The sequence below is a fragment of the Ascaphus truei genome, chromosome 4 (genome assembly GCF_040206685.1).
Source record: "Ascaphus truei isolate aAscTru1 chromosome 4, aAscTru1.hap1, whole genome shotgun sequence".
Classification (NCBI taxonomy): Eukaryota; Metazoa; Chordata; class Amphibia; order Anura; family Ascaphidae; genus Ascaphus; species Ascaphus truei.
This window is the reverse complement of record NC_134486.1, coordinates 375,056,214-375,072,037: the sequence shown is the minus strand read 5'-3', so window position 1 is coordinate 375,072,037 and position 15,824 is coordinate 375,056,214.

Here is a 15,824-nt window from a genome sequence, read left to right as displayed (position 1 = left end):
ACCTAAAACTATTGATTGCAATTGTGGATTACAAGGCGCTCTCAATGGGGAGCCACATTGGCAATAAAATGTCAGCAGTAATATAAAAAAATTAAAAAAAACAATATTAAAAAACATTAATAACCCCCCTTCATTACCTTAGTTGCTAGCTACTACAGTAATGAAGGGGTCAACACCACTCCCCCAATGGATACTTTATTGCATAGCTCTCCCCCACATCTCTCTTTTTTAACAAACCGGCAAACTGATTTTATCCATGTTCGGATTCTCTGTCTCTGTGGCGGAAGAGGCAGCAACGGGCTCTCTTACAATAAAGGTTAGCCCCAGCCTGCCATCACCACCACCACTTTACCACATCATGTACCTGCATTGTAGAGCTAAATATAAGTTAAAATGTATTTGCAATAATGTACAGCTTTTTGATACACTGTATAACCCCCACCCCCTATTAACATCCAACAGAGGCATGATCTGTGCACCAGAGAGTCTCTGTCATTTGCTACATGACCCCTGTTGAGATGAGAATTTGATGCTAGGGGACCCCTTCCTAAATCTCAGAAAAACTGGCAATCTTAGCTGGGGAATCATTAACCTCTTCTGTTCTGGATTCCCTCCTATTTTCACATTTCTTTTAGATGCGGGAAAGCTGAGTGATAAGTTGAACATTAAAAACCTCCCGAAACGTCCCTAATTTGTCCAAGAAAGGAATCATGGGGACAGTTTTACCCTCATATTTACATGGGGAATAAACTTATTTTGCTGTGATCTCATCTTGGAAGACATTGGCCTCTAAAACAATACCCCCTGCTCTGTGCCAGCTCAAGGGAACCTTTCTGCACCCAATGACTGTAACTGAAGTTACAAGAATGTTTCCATTATCTTCTGCTTTCATTTGCTGTTCCTGATTTGTATGTAATCTTTTTGTGTACTGTAACCTTCTATATTACACCCCTTGTTTAATAGCTCTATTGTTGTGACTGACTGTTAGCTCAAGTGGGTTTTAGTAACTTGGTATATTTATTTTATTTATAAAATGTTTTACTAGGAAGTAATGCATTGAGAGTTACCTCTCATTTTCAAGTATGTCCTGGGCACAGGGTTATGATGACAAATAATACATGGTTACAAATACAGTTATATAAGTGAACAGGGTATACATTATATACAAGACGTTGCATGCACAGTTATTGATACTATATATTATAGGCGTTTGAACAGTTACAGACCAGATTAAAATTTGAGACAGTTTTAGTTTTGAAAGAATTTAGACTGGTGATGGCTGTGATAGTCTCTGCTAGATTGTTCCAGTTTTGGGGTGCACGGTAAAAGAAGGAGGAGCGGCCGGATACTTTGCTGAACCTTCGGACCATGAACAGTCTTGGAATCAGATCTCAGATGATAAGTGCTGCATGTGGTAGGGGGGAGGTGCTTGTTCAGATAGGCGGCTAGTTTGCCCAGAAAGAATTTGACGGCAAGACAGGAAAGATGAATTTTGTGCCTAGACTCTAGTTCTTTGAGCATTTCACAATGTTGTGTGTTGTAGTTGCATTGGAGAACAAAACGGCATATTGAATTATAGAGGGCATCAAGTTTGCTAAGGTGGGTTTGGGGTGCCGAGCCTTATACTATATCCCTATAGTAAATAATTGGCATTAGCATCTGCTGTGTGATACGCTCTCTGACCAGGCGACTTAGGAAGAATTTGTTCCTTTAAAGTACACCTTGCTTGGCATTGTTTTTGGATGTCAGGGTATCAATGTGCATCCCAAATGTTAAATGTGAGTCAAACCATATGCCCAAGTATTTAAAACTAATAACAGGAGATAGGGTGGTATTAGCGTTTGTTATGATCTGGAGCTCAGTCATTGGAAGCTTTAAAAATGTAGCCTTGGACCCAAATACCATTGTTACAGTCTTGTCAGTGTTTAAAAATAGTTTGTTTTGGGAAATCCAATTTCCAAGTCTTAAAAAGTCAGATTGGAGTATGTGTTTAAGGTCGGAGAGGCTAGGGCTGTGTGCTTATACTGTGCGATTGTGTCCTCTGCTACATGTGTAAGGAATTGCCCTTTTCAAGCTGTAGGAAAATTATTGATGAACACTGACAAGAGTAGGAGCCCCAGAACAGAGCCTTGCGGGACACCACAGGTGATATCCAGGGGGTTGGAGTTAGAGCCTGGGAAAAACACATGTTGGAATGTACCTGATAGGTAGGAATTAAACCAGTTTAAAGCATGCTTCCATAGTCCAGAGCACTGGAGTTTGTTACGCAAGATAACATGATCAACAGTATCAAAAGCCTTTGCAAAATCTAGGAATATTGCACCAGTCCCAATTCCATTCCACACTGGATCTCATTGCAAACTTTTAGCAGGTTAATTACCGTGGAGTGTTTGGGATGAAAGCCAGATTGGAATTGGGTGGGGAAATTTGTCTTGGTATAGTAATCACTTAATCTGTGAATAGGCCCCAATGTATTAATTCCAGTTAAAACATTTTATAAATAAATAAACTCTCTGCGTCTGATTTTTTTTTCTCCAGGTGACCTAAATGCCCTAGCTATCATTGGACATCAAATAAACATGATATTGTTCACTTTGAGGTAACAAACTATCACTAAAATAGCTTGCTTGAATTTATTAAAATGTAGATTTGATTAATTACAACAGATGTAGCGTGATCCAAGTTCCCCTTGCGCGTCACATGTAGCAGGTAGCGGGCCACGGTTAGGCTCTGTTCAGCTACAATTTCCACCCGTCCAAAATGAACTTAAATAACATTGCATCAGTAAGTTGATTTGTCAGGTAGTGAATGTTCTGCATTTATAGACTTTAGCTCATTATCAAGATGATTAGCTGGTGATGGTAGTATCCACCAATCAGTAAGGAGAAGAGCCAGTAAAAAAATAAAATAAAAGCGGAAATAGAAAGTACATTTTTTTTTTGTTTCATGAATATTATGTTAAATACAGTTTAAAATGAAATGAACTTAAATTGTGATTAAAGTTGTCTCATATCCAAGCAAGAAACATAACAAACATAATTGCTATTAGCTCAGCTATCCCAGTTGGCAGTCTACTTAAAAAAATGACACTGATTTGTAAATGGCAATGAAATCAAACCCGTGGTGACTCACAAAGCTGCTCTTTTCAATAAAAAGAAACCTGCCAATTCTTTACCATTCCTGTGGATAATAGTAAACTCGAGTCCCCAGTGATGTAATTTCATGCACCACAATATTCAATAAAATAGGAAAACACTGATGGAAAGGATTTTTTAATTGACTATAAAAAGGGCATAGAAATTCCTCTGTCACTAAGACATCCAAAAGACAATTTGCCAAATTCAATTTACAGCTGCAACTAATATACTAATATATTTTAGAACTGTTTTCCTATTGTGAAAGTACAAATTCTGTCAAAAACTATTCTGAATTAAAATGAATGGTTTCGGGCTTTGAAGCCCTATAAGGATCAGTTTATGACTAATAGACTCTAGCATTGAAACACAAAGTTAGCACCATTGTCAAGAACATTTGTGTTATTTAGGTTTTAGGTTAAAAATATCTTGTAGTGTTTAAATCGTTTGACAATAAAAGAAGCACAGGAGCGCACCAAGGTAAGGAAAAAGTGTAAATGTATTAAACAATAAGGGAATAAAATAACTTACATGTAAGTAAGAATAAATGAGTATCCAGGTCAGCGAAATGTTCAACAGATCGGCATCATCATCAGTCAGACAGGGGGGCAATTTCAGTTCCGTTTATGTGGAGATCCCGCGCGCTGGGACTCACTCTATGGCACTTGCTGCAGTAATCGCCTCCGCATTTATGCAGGTAGTGGCTTGGTATCCAAAGCTAATGCACATGTGTGGAAGGAAAGCCCCCTGTAGGCGTCTGTGGATGCCGGTTACGATGGAAAATCGTGACCGGAAGGGTACACAACGGTGTAAACAAGCCCCCAAAGATGGAATAGGGAAGCTAGTTGCACAGTTCATTCGCGACGCGTTTCATATAGTAAATATACTTTATGATGAAGTATATTTACTATACGAAACGCGTCGCGAGTGAACTGTGCAACTAGCTTCCCTATTCCATCTTTGGGGGCCAGTTTACACCGTTGTGTACCCTTCCGGTCACGATTTTCCATCGTAACCAGCATCCACAGACGCCTACAGGGGGCATTCCTTCCACACATGTGCATTAGCTTTGAAAATCACGCCACTACCTGCATACATGCGGAGGCGATTCCTGCAGCAAGTGCCATAGAGTGAGTCCCAGCGCGCGGGATCTCCACATAAACGGAACTGAAATTGCCCCCCTGTCTTACTGATGATGATGCCGATCTGTTGAACATTTCGCTGACCTGGATAGTCATTTATTCTTACTTACATGTAAGTTATTTTATTGCCTTATTGTTTAATACATTTACAATTTTCCCTTACCTTGGTGCGCTCCTGTGCTTCTTTTCTTGGTCATTCTGTTCGCCGGTGGGGTCTTCCACAGGAGTTCGTTTTTTGGAGTGAGGGGATACACTTCAAGCCATAGGAGCAGCAAGAGGAGGGAGAAGAATTCATTTCTGCAACACTAGGAAGCAAGAGCGCGGACTGAACTTTCTTTGACTCATTTGACAATAACATAAATGTACATTTTTTGCAGGTTAGTATAATTTTTATAGAACCCACAGTAGTTTTTAATAGAAAAAATAATAATTCAATACAAGATTTGTAAGATGCCATATTATATAGTACAGTTCAACAAAGAAGAGTATCACTATTCCTCATACGTAATAATACAGTGTTGTAGTTAAAATTGTTTTTTTTAAAAAGAGCTAAGGATTGCTATCCAAGAATCAAAATCTTTATTGGAATTTTTCATAGCAACTGAAGTTTAAGTTCAGATTTGTTTTTTGGGGCATCAAAATTCCACTGACTGCAAAATTAGGAGAAAGAATTTGATCAGATTAATCAAAGCAAAAAAATCTTAATAATTCTGGGTCCTCACTTTTTGACCCACTTTTACAGCCATAAACCAGTATTTTTTAGGTTCAAGATATTGAAAATCATAACAAGTAAAGGATAACTGTGTAATGCGTAAACCAGCATTTCTGCTGGTTCAAAGTTCCGCCTGAGATTGTTTGTATCCTTTTAGCCGCAGAATTCCATGGATTAGTCTCAAAAAGGCAGGTTCATATTTTTTTTCCAATCACTGAAAATCCGTCTGACAGATTCAGAATTCGAACAGGAAAATGGTTTCCACATCTGCAAATTATTATAGGAGAAGTATATAAATATGGCTGCAGCCTCAAGTCTAAGATAATGGTTTGTCGTCAGTGTTTGGCTGTGGGTTGGACTGCTGCTGCTGTACTATGGTTCTTACATTTATACAGTATTTATTTAATAATAATAACTTTATTTCATAAAGCTTTTTTCTCCCAATGGGTCTGAAAGTCCTTCACAATTAAAATATAGCGCGCTATATGCAGCACTTACAATTTTTACAGACACAGGGGCCTATGCACTATGTGCTGAAAAAAAGAATCGCCATCCAGTTAAAATTGCCCGTTTTGACAGCCTTGCTATCACAGTATGCATAAAGCCCAGAATACCTGTGAGAGCAACATTTGCCAAACTGGCGAGTAGCCCGCGACGTGATGATCGCCTGTCTGAATAGGGCTCAACTGGCATTTATTTCTGCTGTAGAGAGAGAGCCGCCTCTCCCTGCACAAATCTCGTCAGAGATCAAACATTTTTTAATATACAATGTAATACTAGTGTATTGTAGCAGGGGATCTGCGGAGCAGAACCTCTTTGATTTAAGGTACGGGGACCCCCTGCTTCCCGAGATACAGGCCTCGTTATGGGGTGCCGGTATCTCCTATGCATTTAAATCCCACGGTCATTTGACCGGCTCTCTCTGTGCAGCTCTCTCAGTAGCTGGAAAAAATCATCCAGTTTGCTCTTTTGAGAGAAGCGATCATCACATCGCCGGCTACTCGCCCGTTTTGTGAATTTTGCTATCATAGGCAATTGAGGCTTTCAGAGTACTGTGATAGCAACACTCAAAAAACAGGCGGCGTAAATGGCAGGGAATTTTTTTTTATGAAGGCTTATAGAATAGGCCCAACAGAGTCGTGCTGGAACACTAACCCACCTCACCCCCTAAGGGTTAAAGCAGAACATCAGCCCCCTAGGCTAGGGCTGGGCAGACAGAATAGAACTGAGGAGAACAAGGAGGGCCTCATCTTTTGTACCTGGGGAAGGGTTAATCCCTTAGCCCCAGTATCTGGGCAGGCCTGGCTGACATCACGGCCTCACATCATAGTCAATCACCCCCCTCTAGTTACATGTGGCTCTAACTGCCACTAGGCCTGCATTTTGTAACTTAGTGTCTCTCATGGGAGAAAGCTCTCATGCAGGCAATGAGTAAGAGGGTTTAACCCTAGCATGGGTTTAGCCCTGGATGATACTAAACAGACAGCACGTAGGGCAAAGGATTTTAGTAGCCAGAGGCTATATTGCTACATACGTTATCAATACATACGTTATCAATACACCAACGTCCAGTGTGTCCATTTGACACACACAGTAGTCCAGTTACCAGTGGCTCCGCTATGCCAGTGCAGACACTAGTTAATAATAATAATAATAATCAAAATATTATTAGAGTAAACCCTACTCAATAGAACTACCAGTTTAATTAGATTGTTTGCTTTTAGGGATACCGGCTGTCTGTGAAGTTGAGTTATTGTACTTAAAGCCCTAAGCCAGGTCCTATATATCTTACATTTACAGTACTTAATAAAACTTGCATTATTTAGCTTTGACTAATTTGACTGACCACTGTCTTTGTGTGTCCAGTGCCTTTCCACTCACCTGCTCTCAGTGGCCTTGTTCTTTGCTCAATCAATTACATATACATATACTGTATAATATATATATATATATATATATATATATATATATATATATATATATATATATATATTACTACAACTAGTAGTATAATTATAGAGCACATTCATTTGATACCAACAACTAGTGGAGGGTGGGTAGCTGGAGAGTTGAGAGGGGTGGGGATTTGGAGTAGGTGATTGGGGATGGGTGAATAACTGTGGGCTGCTGCTGCCACCTAACACTGCCAAGCAGGCAAGTAGGACTAGTACCGTAAATAGCAGGAAATCTTCATAGCCTGTTGGACCCTAGACAAGCCTAGTATAGCACTTGTAGCATATATAACAGATGACTTTAACAAATAATAATAACAAAAGTCTAATATAATCCCAGTTTTAGTGATTGGAAGAAACGTTTTGAAAGTAGATGTGGATGGACAAGAAGAGGTTGACATAGTTTTGGTCATGGTAATTGGGGTGTGGTGGTGATGAATCGGATAAAGTGAAATCAGTAAAAGATCATTTTGGTGGTGTACCTCCTACTCAGAGCAAGTAAAAGTGGAAGGATAATGACATCCCAATCTCTGCAGAACGTGCACCTCCCTGCCTGGCCTAGTAGCCAATTAACCTCCAGTTGAGATTTAAAATGGGTAGGGGAAGTTTGAGTCAGCTTCGGGCTACTAGTACATCTGAAACTAAAATTGCTAAACTGGGGAAGCAACAAATGAGGGGTATAATATTGTGTTGTATGTCTTTATTTATATAGCGCCATTAATGTACATAGCGCTTCACAGTAGTAATACATGTGGTAATCGAATAAATAACAGATAATATAAATAACAGATCATGGGAATAAGTGCTTTAGACAAACATTACATTAAGAAAGAGGAGTCCCTGCCCCGAGGAGCTTACAATCTAATTGGTAGGTAGGGAGAACGTACAGAGACAGGAGGAGGGAGTTCTGGTAAGTGCGTCTGCAGGGGGCCAAGCTTTATGTATCATGTGTTCAGAATGTTCACAGTGCTATTCGTATGCTTCTTTAAGCAAGTGTGTCTTAAGGTGGGTCTTAAAGGTGGATAGAGAGGGTGCTAGTCGGGTACTGAGGGGAAGGGCATTCCAGAGGTGTGGGGCAGTCAGTGAAAAAGGTTTAAGGCGGGAGAGGGCTTTAGATAAAAAGGGGGTAGAAAGAAGACATCCTTGAGCAGAACGCAAGAGTCTGGGTTGTGCATAGCGAGAAATTAGGGCTGAGATATAAGGAGGGGCAGAAGAGTGTAAAGCTTTAAAAGTGAGGAGAAGAATGGAGTGTGAGATGTGGGATTTGATTGGAAGCCAGGAGAGGGATTTCAGGAGGGGAGATGCTGAGACAGATCTAGGAAAGAGTAGAGTGATTCTGGCAGCAGCATTTAGGATAGATTGTATGGGAGACAGGTGAAAGGCAGGAAGGCCGGACAGCAGGAGGTTACAGTAATCAAGACGGGAGAGAATGAGGGCCTGAGTCAGAGTTTTAGCAGTCGAGCAACAGCTGAAAGGGCGTATCTTTGTTTTATTGCGGAGGAAAAAGCGACAAGTTTTAGAAATGTTTTGAATGTGAGGGGCGAATGTGAGAGAGGAGTCGAGTGTGACCCCTAGGCAGCGTGCTTTGGCTACTGGGTTGATGATCGTAGTTCCAACAGTAATGTGGAAGGAGGTAGTAGGGCCAGGTTTAGGAGGAAGTATGAGGAGCTCTGTTTTAGCCATGTTGAGTTTAAGGCGACGGAGGGCCATCCAGGATGATATAGCAGAGAGACATTCAGAAACTTTGGTCTGTATAGCAGGTGTAAGGTCAGGTGTTGAAAAGTATATTTGTGTGTCGTCAGCATAGAGGTGATATTTAAACCCAAAAGATGTTATTAGGTCACCTAGAGAGAGTGTGTACAGAGAAAAGAGAAGAGGTCCCAGGACAGAGCCCTGGGGTACCCCCACAGAGAGATCAATAGAGGAGGAGGAGGTGTTAGCAGAAGAGACACTGAAAGTACGATGGGAGAGGTAGGATGAGATCCACGAAAGAGCTTTGTTCCGAATACCAAGAGTATGGAGAATGTGAAGGAGAAGAGGGTGGTCCACGGTGTCAAATGCTGCAGAGAGGTCGAGTAATATGAGCAGAGTGTAATGACCTCTGTCTTTGGCAGCATGGAGGTCATCAGTTATTTTAGTGAGGGCTGTTTCCATGGAGTGAGCAGTGCGGAAGCTAGATTGTAGAGGGTCTAGGAGAGAATAGGTGTTGAGAAAATGGAGCAAGCGAGAGAATACAAGACGTTCAAGGAGTTTAGAGGCAAAAGGCAGGAGGGAGACAGGTCGATAGTTAGAAAGACAGGTAGGGTCAAGCTTGCTGTTTTTGAGTAATGGTATGACTGTTGCATGTTTGAAGGAGGATGGAAAGGTTCCAGAGCAGAGGGAGGAGTTAAAAATGTGTGTGAGCGTAGGGATTATAGTAGGAGCAAGAGGTTTTAGGAGATTGGAGGGAATGGGGTCAAGAGGGCAAGTGGTAGAGGGAGAAGTGGCGATCAACAGCGACACATCCTCCTCTGAGACAGTGGAAAAAGAGTCAAGGAAGGCAGGAGTAGAGTTAGGAAGAGGTGTAGGATGGGAAGAAGAAACAGAGGGGATGTTCTGACGTATGGATTCCAGCTTTTCCTTAAAATAGTCAGCAAAGTCCTGAGCGGAGATGGAGGAAGGAGAGGCAGCTGAGGGTGGTTTGAGTAGAGTATAAAAGACAGAGAACAGTCGGCGTGGGTTAGATTTGTGCATGTTGATTAGTGCAGAAAAGTAGGCTTGTTTAGCTTGCGAGAGGGCAGAGTTGAAACAGGATAGCATAAATTTGTAGTGAAGGAAGTCTGCGAGAGTTTGAGACTTCCTCCAGAGGCGTTAAGAGGAACGAGTGGAGGAACGCAGCATGCGTGTGTGGGAATTTAGCCAGGGTCTAGGGTTAGAAGGGCGAGTGCGGCAGAGAGAAAGTGGGGCATGTAGATCAAGAGAGGAGGACAAGGCAGAGTTGTAGTTCCTGACCAGGTTGTCGGGGTCTGTAGCAAAGCTGAGAGAGGAGAGGGAGGAGCGTAAAGTGGACTCAAAGTCAGGTAAGTGAATAGAGCGCAGGTTTCTGCAGAACCGGGGTGTAGATGGAGGTGGAGAAGGGGAGAAGCGAGATAGAGAGAATGAGATGAGATGATGGTCAGAGAGCGGAAAAGGGGAAATGGAGAAATCGGAGAGAGAGAAGTTCTTAGTGAAAACCAGGTCTAAGTAGTGGCCATCCTTGTGGGTGCTGAGTGCAGTCCACTGTTGAAGGCCAAAAGAAGAGGTTAGAGAAAGAAAGCGGGAAGCCCAAGGGAGAGAGGGGTCATCAATGTGGCAATTGAAGTCCCCAAGGAGAAGAACAGGGGAGTCTGAGGAGAGGAAGAAAGAGAGCCAGGATTCAAAGTGAGAGAGAAAGGCAGAAGGGGGATGAGTAGAGGTAGGTGGGCGATAGATGACCGCCGCATGAACAGGGAGAGGAGAGAAAATCTGGACAGTGTGAGCCTCAAAGGAGGGAAAAGCAAGAGAGGGAGGAATAGGAAGGGTTCGGTAACGACAGAGAGAGGAGAGCAGGAGCCCCACGCCTCCACCCCTGCCATCAGTGCGCGGAGTGTGATAACAGAAATCTCCCCACATACCTTATTCCCTGCACTCGCTGTGACAGCATATAATAGTTGGGCTCAAAGGTCCCAATTATAACATCTCAGGTGTACATAGGTATCAATCACATATAGCAACTGCTCCCATCATTGTGGAAGGACAGACACTATTGAAAGCCATATAATGGCTAGAAAATAATAAATTGTTTAATTAAAAATTAATACACTGGCGACACACTTTATTCGAGCTCAGCTAGTCCCACGAATTCGGGTATACTCGGGTGTATTGAGGTTTGTGACTGTTTTCTGCCCGAGTGCATTGAGTTATTTTCCAGGCAGGGATTGAAGCATTTTATTCCCGCTGGCTGCAATACTGCACAGTATATATATATATATATACTGCATTACAATTCATGAATTTATGCCATCTGGTGGACACGCGAAGCATTGCAGCCTATTAAATCCTGATCATTATCATTTAACAGATCAGGCCCCCGTCAGCCAGGCATGAACCGTGGCTGGGAAGGCAAACGCAACGGGGCTTGTCAGAGGTGAGGAGCGGCGCATTCCAGGTATCTGCCAGGTACAAACTGGGCATTTGCTCGAATAAAGTGTGTTGCAGCAGTAGTGAGACAACGATGCAATATGTTTATTAATAATCAGTGTGCAAATAATAACAACTAAATGTTAAAAACTGTTATGGTAAAGTATCAATGAGTCTCTAAACACTAAATAGTGTAGGGAAACATGTAATAGGACTCATATGACTCAAAACCGCCCTAATACCCATCTCATATCTTAAATGTATATATAGTAGTAACTACCTCAAATAGATCAGACATATACATGTAATGTAGCAGCCAAACTCAATGATCTAAAAGCAAGGAATAATGACCATAGCCCAAAATCCACGCCAGTGCTTGTACACATACAGCTATATAAGTGATAGCTTGTTATATGTTGGATTGGGAGTATCCTGCATAGATAGCCAGAGAAGCTACAGCAGAATGATGCATAAACAATAATGTTAGGTACTTATAATGGCAGAATAGTAACAATAACCATTAATATCAGTACAATAACAAACAACCACACTGTAGCAGATATGAATCAGGATATATAGCCCTCAGTGGTAAAATATCTGGTAACAATTGTATCGTATTACCACAGTATACAACCAGTTTCCACGAGGGTAGGGGCGGTTCATCAAGTGCCTCCACAGACGTCAACGCGATGACGTCATGACCAACGAACATTTCGCACTAGGGATAAGCACTTTGTCAAGTTAGGAGGTGCTGACGTATGTCATCTAGCATTGATACTTGGGACCTTTGAGCCCATCTATTATATGCTGTCACAGCGAGTGCAAGGAATAGGGTACTTGGGGAGATTTCTGTTATCATCCCTCATTTGTTGCATATCTTGAATATATGCACCAGATATGATAGCAATTCCAGTAACACTAAATTAGGTGAGCGGTTTTCCATTTGATGTGTATACATAAACTGGGGATGCATAATATTGAGAATGTTAATGAGACTGTCAGTTTTTAAGGAAAATCCAGGCCCACAACCACCACCACCATTACTGCCACCAGTGCAGCTGCTGCTATGGCTGGTAATACTGGTAGGTAGCACTACTAAGTCATCTGTAAAAAGTGCATTCCTGTTTTCATTTTCAAAAATATTCATGACGGACAACAAGGTCTGGTATTGATAATACAAGACTCTAAAGAGCTGTTAAAACAGTCAGATAAATAAGAGGGAAATACACAGGGACTTGATGACTCTGAGGAGAAGGGGGTGGAAATTATGCTGATTCATCCATTCAAATATGACTTGTTATAAATGAAGACAATTCTGATGACGATGTCGCTGGTGTTGTGAAAGATTGTGATGTAAGTGGTACAGTAGTAGCACTGGTGCTGATGGGGTGCAATGATGAATGTCATAATGTTTCAGATGCAAGTGATAATGATTATTGGCAAAGAATGTGAAAACACAGATTCAACCAAAATTAATGTGAAAATTCCAAGCAGTAATAACAACAACCCTGTATGTTTATTGTTTATTAAACATAACAAAACATCATCTTCATCATAAACATCATTTACATTGCTGTTAATTTCATCTTTATATTAGCAGCCCCCTCTTTTACATAGATTTCATCATCTCTAGTACCATTAACCAGTCGTGGTTCTTGTGTAGCCGCTTCTGCATTTCCCCCTAGGGTCCCCTCTCGATTCCCTTTACCTCCACGGGTGCCGCTAGAGGCTACGGTTAGACCGCCGTAGGCAGGGAGCTGCAGAGAGGTTGAGGCAGTGGTGACAGGGTCGCCGGAGATCCGCGGTGGCTCCCGTGTGCAGGGTGCCGCCATGTTCAGCATGCATGCGCAGGTGCAGATGGGTTGCACATGCGCAGATAGGTTCCCCAGTGTGGTGGCCATTTAAGAAGATTGCGTATGTGCAGTGATGCACGCTAACGGCAGCCAATCGGCGAAGGCTCCCAGCAGGGACTACATGTCCCATGAGCCTCTGTATAGTCAGGTGATCCAGTATGCCCAATAGGGCTGCAGGTTTCCCCTGGAGTTGATACATTTTGCGCTCTGGAACCGCCAGTCATTCGGAGCTGGGGCACAGAGACGTGATGTTGCAGGGCACCAGCTATGCTCCGACTCCCCTGTAAGCTTGTGGCTGATACAGGGACACTGCCCCATTAGCTTATCAGTATCAGAGACATAGCTGCGACCCTGCACAGCACTGGCGGCCTGCAGTCTGGGACCAGACCATCACTGCATCATAGAGATGTCGTGTGCGACACTCCAGCTGGATACCACCCCACACGGAGGCGGACTTCATCGCTGGATCAGCGGATCCTGTCAGTGGTCAGTCTGCGCACCCGGGTGCTGGAGTACCAGTCAGATTCCTTCCGCATAAGTGCACCAAACCACATTATAGTGGCAGCGCTGACCACATATAAGGGTGAGGGCTATATCCTTGTGGACACCAGGGTGGTTAGGTGCCTGAGGGTTCCATCAGGTACTGTGGGGACTGTGGATAAGAGTCTGGGACACGTGGCGGGTGGTTATGGCCGTATCTGGCAGGTAGCTGTAACCAGAAGCCATATTATAGTCTGTAGTATATTGCTTATTTTCTGTTTACTCATGAGTGTGTGTTTACTGTGCAAGCACATATATATAGGTCCTGTAACGGGTAATTCCACACCGTAGAATCCGTTACAGGTGGAGGCGCTGAAGACCATCGTACCAGGATACACCCCAGGCTCCCTGCAGCAGAGGCTCAGACCTCCTGTGAGCTGCAGGTATTGCACTACACCCACTGTAGCCACATCACCTCACAGAGAGAGAGGGGAATATGTGTTACACTTGTTAGAGAGATGATATTGTTAAGTGAAGGCCAACATCACCACCGCACCACCATTTAGATGACAACAATTAAAATCACAATGTGCAGAACCACCACACATCTCCCATTTACATGCAATAGCTATTATGTGGTACTTTTGTAAACTTTCAAAGGATTAGATTACAGTTACATGTAGCTTATGTCGAACAGTTTTGAAAAGGGGCAGACAACTCTGCATTAAGATGTCATCTGAACCGCCACCACCATAAAAATTGGCAGGGTAACTTAGAAAAGGAAAGAGAAAGAAAAAAGGGAAAGAAAATTGGGAGTTGCAGTCAGGCAACTCAGTGTCATGTCACATGTGGAGATGGAGACAATAGGTCAACATCAGTACTGCAGACACACACACACCACCAACACAGTCACTATTGTCTCATAGTGGTGAGGAATATGATAAAGATGGTGATTTAGATGATCTTAGCAGTGATGGTGTTGCTAGTGCTCTCCTGCACCACCACAGTTTGCAAAGAAGACAACATGACGTCATTGCTACTGCTCATAGTAGTACAAGCAGCCAGATATAAACCCCAATGCCACAGCCGCAGCCCACAGTTCAGGAAGCATTTGAAATTGTGAACAAATTCCACTGCACCCATGGCAGAGCTCTGGTGTTGAATGGAAATTTAGCTAAAATGCCTGCTATTGACGTATTGCTGTTCAAATGTTTGGAATTTTAGGGGTTTAGACTGCTTATGCAAAGTGTGGAGCCATGTTGGACCATCCCAAGCATATCATATTTCTCTAACAAGGCGCATTCTGAAACATAGAGCAAAGTTGTTGTATCGGGGGTTGAGGACTTGGCACAGTTGCAGGGAAGTAGGGTGCACATCAGTACTGACATGTGGAATAGTGGTCATGGAGGCAGTAACTACCTTCTGTTACTACCCATTGAGTGTGTTTTAGTGTTTTTCAACAACAAAAGGAAGTGAAAGAAAGACAGTCAGCGTCTGTAGAAATAAGACGTTCTGTAGACATGCTATTTGTGTACTGTATGCATAGTTTTTAAGAAATGCACACTCAGGTCACTTGAGGTTGGGTTTGTAGCAGGAGATAACGGTTGCAACTTGGTTGCAGGACTGAAACAAGGCAACATGACACTCGTTACTTGTTTTGCACACATACTCAATTTTATAGTCACTAGTTTCCTAGCTCAGCGTAGGAATGTGCAAAGCATTTTGTTAGTGGCCAGAAATGTATGTGCTCACTTTAGCCAATCTGCAATGTCCAGTCTAGGCTGTAGGAGCCAAACAATCTGCCTCATCACTAGCTAAAAATGGAGGTCCTTACACGCTGGAATTCCATGGCTTATATTTTAATAACACTGTATTGAAGCAGGGGGTCTCTGGAGCTGAACCACATTAATTTCAGCCTCGGGGAGCCCCTACTTCCCGAATTACAGGCTCATTATGGGGTGCCAGTATCACCCAGCATTGTTTTAATGTCCCGGTCACGTGTGCCATGACGTGTAGCATTTAAACATTGTTATACATATACATGGATAAAAAGAAGAATAAAGTGCGGAACCCAAAACACAACTTAACCGTGTTAAAACAATGTCAAACAGTGCACCATATATTCCTTATATAATCATGTGTGTGACAAAAAATCGTACTATATAAGGCACTTCCCTACTGTGGAAGTGATAAAAAACGTGTTTAAACCATACAAAACCGTTGGTGTCAGCGTATGCAGCTATAATTATAGAGTGGCTCAGCACTCCCACGCACTAAGAGATAAAAGACAAAAAAAAGTGCAAAACGCAAATGGTGAAGTATATCAAAATTAGTGATTTAGTAAAAAAGACGTAAGTATTCTGCGTACATCATAAATGAACATAAATCACAGAGATTTCCATTTTGCCATAGAG